Here is a 6,696-nt window from a genome sequence, read left to right on the forward strand (position 1 = left end):
GAATTTAGAAAGGAATAAGCAAAATAAACATTAGACATGCTCTTTCCCTTTTAAAATTGCTCTATTTCTTTAGCATATAGGTGCCAAAATCAAATACCCATGGGCTATATTTCTTAAGATGATAATAGCTTAGAATAACATTTTTAATTCAGTATGATTAATAGTATCATGAGTAAGAGTCTATTAAAGTGTTCCACAGTCCCAATGATCCACTTACATAAGCTAGATTTTGGCCATGGAGCTGAAGTATGATATGCTTGCCTTACATTGTTGGGTTTCTTAACTTGAGTCAAATAGTCTGAAAGCAATGGAATTAAAAACTGAAATACCTGGTAAATACTAACTTACTATGTGAAGTGAATTTATGAATTGATTTACTAAATCTGTTTATAAATCCCTTTCCTTCGAGAGACTATTTTATGGTTTCCAGAAAAATAATCTCTAAGTTTACATAATTTAAGCCTCCGAACTCCAGCACTAGATGTTATAATTATGAAATAGTAAAAAACAAACTAATTTCAAAATGGTTATGGATTGTGGAGTTTGATAGCCAGTGTTTTCAGAAGTAAAACTGAGAGGCAAGAGGTCTTGCTCATTTTGCAGATGTGCTTGCCTGCTCACAGCTGTCTTTTCAGCACTGTGTTTGTTATAACCCCACAAAGCATTCACTTACTGACCAGGCACAAACACTTCAGTATTTCCGTGTATTCATACGTATGCTCAGAAAATAAGACACATGGCTTTTTGTTTTTTTTCAAATGAGATTGTGGAGGATGTTTACCCTCAGTTTGCATACTGGGGGTTCTTGAAAAGATAACCACGTTTGAATTAATTATTTTTAATAATATATAAGCAAAGAAAATCCCCATGGTAACAACTCACATTGCAGCAGAATTTAAGTGATACTTAACTTCGGCATTTCTGGTTTCTCTTCTCATTCAAGTAGTTACACATTTCTCTCCCTTTCCTTCTGTCTCTCTCATATAAACTGGATATATAATGTCTTTCTTTTGAGTCACTGATTATCACTGATATGCTACCAAGTTGTATGATAGAGTAACAAAAACTTGTGGTTTGACAATGAATTTTATACAATATTACCTCAGCTAGAAGAGGTGTGTTGTCTGTTTTTTTTTTTTTAAGTTTTTGTCTCACTGGTACTTTAAGTGTTTTCAGTGAATTGTGTAATATGAAAAGGTTAAATAAAATGTTGAAATAAAATCACTAATTTTCTCTTACTGATGCTAGAGAACTACTAAGGCTGGTGGTGTAGGTGTTCAGAATATATCCCCCCAAAATATGCTGTGTTGGCATATTGATTATTTTGTATTAAAGGAGCTTGAGAAACAGTGGGTGCAAAAGGACACTCTGACCCTCCTTTGTTTCCCTAAAGCAAACTGCCCATGTGAAAGGTACCCTCCCTGTACCAGAAGAGAGAATTTAGGGCTGAGAAAGCTGTATAAATAAAAATAAACCTTGTTAGTTCTTCACCATTTACTACCCCACCACAAACCCCTCTGCCTATCAATTCTTCACAAATTTACTGTTTCTTCGTCTAAACGTTATAAAAGCTTTCCGCTCCGGTTCCCTTCTTTGAATCTCATTTTATGGGGCTCTGGTACATACAAAATTAAATTTTTCTCCTGTTAACCTGTCTCATGTCAATTAAGTTATTAGACCAGCCAAAGACCTAGAAGGGAAGAAGGGAAGATTTTTTCTACACCTACAAGGGTAAAAGAAAAGTTCACTTTTGTAGGTACAAATGAAGATCAAGAAAAAAATATAAAGTCAAATTTTTTTGCCCATCATTTAAAAAACTATTCTGATGTAACTGTGATGTGTACAAAACAAGTAACATATTTCCTTACATAAGGTTGCCTATGTATCATCTCTGGTATTACACAGTCCCATATTTGGTCCTTACAACTGTGTAGTGCTGTTTAGGAAAGAAATAGATATAAATGGTGGGCATTGCTTGTAAACACTAAGGTAATCAAAAAAACCCTTCAGCCACCTAGGGCTAAGAATAATAGTTGAGACATGTAAGAAACCCCCTAACGACAGGGAGGAAAAGCCAGGGAGATGGTTTCTTTGGGAAGTTAGGGCATTCCAAAGTGGTCATGTATACTAGGGAATTTAGAAGGCCACCCACATACCCAGGACAAGACACGTTCTCAGAAAAGGACTGAGAAGAACTGAACTTGAACTTTCACTACTGGATAATCTAAAAACTCAGTATAAGCAGGAAGTGAAAGTTGAGGCAAAGTTGTAAAGAGTCTGGCTAAGGATTAAAGGGGGGTACCCCAGTACAGAGCCAATCCACCAAGTTAAGCAACAAACTAAATACAAAGCCAGAAATCAAACCTAGGTCTGGTAATCTAGTTCAGTGTCCTACCATAATGGGACCTCTCAGAGTCAGGAATAGCTGGTCTAATAATATCTGCCCTTTAGGAAAAGAACAATGACTAACATTTACTGAGCACTTAGTATCATACCCAGATCATTAAGAACTCAAATGCATTAACTCATATATTCCCTACAGCAACCTTGTGAATGAAGTAGTTACTGGTGGTATCTTCACTTTACAAATGCAGGAACTGAAGCTGGGAGTTTAAGAGTTTTGCCCAAGATCATTAGGTTAGTAAGTAGCATAGCTCAGGTTTGACACACCTCGCTTAGTCCTAGGCTGGTCACCAGGTCAAAGTTTGCCTTGCTTTAAATAATGACCTTCAACAGAAGAACTGAAGGACACCACTGTTCTCACTCACTAGTGAATTAATTCTCAGCTTAATCTGTACTGGTGTCTGCATGGGAAGGCTCTCGAGAGTTCTTTGATGGGTCCTTCTCCAGTCCTCACCATTCCCCTCCCTTCTCCAGGATGGAAACAAGCTTCTTCTTTTTCTTGAGCTTTCATAGCCAGCCTCTTAATTCTTTCTTATAGTATATGGACTTTCTAGCTTGTAGTTTCTGTGAGCAACTCTTAAATTCTCTAATTTCATGCTAGAGATCATGCTTTCTCCCCACTCTTGCTACACAGAGACATAGACATAATAAATTACACAAACATAATAGACATTGAATGAATAAATGAATCATAAAATCATGTACCTAATCTTGTCTATCTATTTTGAAACTTATCCTCTTTTAGCTTAGAATGTCAACACTGAGAGTGACCTTTGGAAATCATCTCAACTAAACCTCTCATTTCACGAATTTATAAACTGAGTCCTAGAGATGTGTGGTGATTTTACTAAGGTCACAGAATAACAGAGCTGGTGCTACAGCCCACATCTTCCCTCTCCCAGGCTAGTCAGTTTCTCCTACATCACCCTGCCTCTTAGCTTTCATTCACCCCTGACTCCCTCCTTTCCAGCTACATATCTGTACAAACATACACCTGAAACTCTTTGAGGTCTGTGGCACTTGGTAGACCCTACTTTCAAAAAAAAATTTTTTTTTTACTTGTACATTCCTTATTTCATTTGTTAACGTTTCTGTTCCACCTTCTGTCTTCTTCACTGACTCCAGTTTCTAATCCTGTCCTTCTCCTGATTCTGTTCCAAGGTTTTACTTTTTTGGGCCTAGCACAGATCATCCACTACCATTGTTTCCACTGACTTCCCAATGTTTCTCTACAGCCCTCACTCGTCCTCTAAACTCCAGACCCACATCTCTAATGATTTCATACATATTGGCACTCATGTTTCCTCAAATTCAATATAATGAAAGCTAAATTCATTATCTTTTGCAAACTGGCTCTCTGTTTCCGGTAATGTTAACATTTTTCCAATCATATGCAATTGATTTGAAATTGTCTTCAATTTCTTCCTAAATATTTCACAGTCAATCAATTATCAAAGCCTATCAGAAAGAATAAGCCTTGGAGACTGGAAAACCTGGCTTGGAATTCTGGTTCCATGGCATGTTAATACACTCTCTGAGCCTCGGTTTCCTTGCCTACGGGGATAAGGCCTACCTTGCTGAAGGCTAGATGAAATAGCGTCTGTAAATAACCTGCAGTATTGAAAGGTTTCCCCTTTCCAATCTCCTTTCTGCCCCTGGAGTTTTTCTCATTGTCTCACACATGTGTAACAGGTTTTCCCTACAGCCTCACCTTGTAAGAATTCTGCAGACTATGAAAAGTTACTCTCCTTAATTGTCATTCTATTAGCATTGTTCCCCTGCTCAGCTGCTTTCATTAACTACCCAGTGCCCATAAAATTAAGTCCCTACTCCCCATCTAGGTGCTTACACCTTCCCAAAGGCTTGCCGTCTCTCCTCGGGCTTCTCTGACCACTTGCTGCCACCCCACGTGAGCAGACACTAGTTAATCACCGTTACCTCAGCACTCGTGCCACTCTTGTTCCTGACTTCACATCCCTGTTCAATTTCTCTTCCACTGAGATTGTATCCTGCCACTCAAATCCTAAGTTATTCAGGGGGCCAAAGTGCTTTGAGCACATTTTGTATGCTAAGTGCCCTCACATAACAGGAGAGGAGCTAGGAATAAGACACCATCACACGCACAAGGAACTTTTAGCCAAGATTTCTCAAGCTACTCCTATCCCTATCTTTCCTTCTTTGAAGTCTCATAGAAATAACTGCCTTTGTTTTATCTTTGGCAGGTATCATGGGTTGATTATTTCACAACTATGTTTATTATTGTTTGGACAGACTGTAATCTCCATCATAATAATGGCTAAATTTTATTGCGTGTTGGATGTATGCCAAACACTGTACTGAATGCTTTACAAATATTGTTTATAAATTTTACAAACATTATTTCATTTAATCCTTCCCGAGACCCCATGAAGGTTATCCTCCTCAGTTTATTTCATATATTATTATATAATTATTATGTTATAATAATATAACAATTATATCAGTATAATTATTCATAATATATTAGTATACTATATATTATTATCTCATTTTAAGTAAGAGAAAATTGAAGCTTAAAAATGTTCATAACTTGGCAAAAGTCACATGCTTAGCGAGTAGCTGAGGCGGCAGAACCTCTGGCTGGCTAAATACAGATCCCTTACTCTTATCACCTCCCAAACAGCCTTCTCAAGGTCAGAAATAAATTCACTGCTCCATCCCACTCCAGCCCCTAGCACATTTCTTGATACATATAAGTATTCAAAAACACAAACTGTATTTACTACAAGCAAGTAGCTTGTTAAGATCATAATTTTACAATGTAGAAGGGGCCCTTTTGATAAACAAATTCTCATATCTAGAAAATGAGTTCAGAACTCCTATAACTGCCATCCTGAAATCCAGCCTTGAGGCTAGGGCCCATCCTGAGATCTACCATGAGTGATGGCTCACGGCCTCGGAACAAACCTAGACTTTTAAGGCTACTTAGAGAATCTCTCTACCCCCAAATCAGATTCTACTGGAATCTGATTGAAACTATTTTTAAACAGAAGTATAATGTGTGCGAAACAAAGTCTATTTCTGGCTGTTGTAAAATCGTATTCATCTGATCTAACCTGTTGAGAGAGGAAAACTTTCCCTGCCTCCCTCCAACACCAGTGCTCAGGGAGAACATGTGTTTGAAATAGCAACTTCTTTAATTACTGGTTTTGTCATAAGATTCCTGCATCCAACAATGGAAACAGAGGGCCCAAGTGCATTTTATTTCTTTAAAAAGACCTATGATGTGCTGCAGCTAGTGAGCAGATACTTCTTTGGACTAGTTGAAGTAGTTCTGAGCCAGGCAGAAAAGAAAGATCTATAGCTTGGAAAAGATAAACTTGGCAGGATCAAGCTTTGAATTAAAAAAGAGGTCTGTTTTCAGTTACGAAGTCTGCCATAATTGCTGCTGAAAATATCCACAACACTGACATCATTCCCAACCTTTTATAAACCAAAGGGAAGGTCTTTTAGGTTCCTGGGCCCAATTCCAACATGGGTCCCCACACCAAACAAACAATTCTTGGACACCAGCAAAGCAACGGAGAATTCAACTCAATTCTGATGCTATCCACCTGGAAATAGCAGCAGATTCCACAGGTTAAGGATTCAGTCCCACAAGACTACCCCACCCCCACCCCTCCCCAGACACACCTACACTTTAGATGCCAGTCAAAAGCCCAGGTTGTTACCTATATTTCTGACCCATTATCTACAGATTGGAGATTCCCATGTCCTCCTCCTTGTGTTTGATTAGTTTGCTAGAGCAGCTCACAGAACACAGAGAAACATTTTACCTACTAGATCACTGGTTTACTATAAAAGGATATAATTCAGGAATAGACAGATGAAAAAGATGCATAGGGCAAAGTATGTGGGAAGGGGCATGGAGCTTCCATGCTTTCCCTGAATACACCACTCTCCCAGCACCTCCATGTACCAACCCGTAAGCTCTCGGAACCCTGTCCTTTTGAGTTTTTATGGAGGCTTTACTTCAGAGTCATGATTGATGAAATCATTGGCCATCGGTAACTGATTCAACTCCCAGCCCCTCTACCCTCCTCATAGGTGGGAGGACAGGACTGCAAGTTTCAATCCTCCCATAACATGATTGGGGCTCCTGGCAACCAGACCCCATCCTTAGGTGGGCTCCAAAAGTCACCTCATTAACATAACAAAAGACACCTTAAAGGCTCTCATCCCCTAGGAAATTCCAGGGGTTTTAGGAGCTCTATGCCAGAAACAGGGACAAGGACCAAACACATATTTATTATA

Source organism: Balaenoptera musculus, chromosome 3, assembly GCF_009873245.2.
Source record: "Balaenoptera musculus isolate JJ_BM4_2016_0621 chromosome 3, mBalMus1.pri.v3, whole genome shotgun sequence".
Lineage (NCBI taxonomy): Eukaryota > Metazoa > Chordata > Mammalia > Artiodactyla > Balaenopteridae > Balaenoptera > Balaenoptera musculus.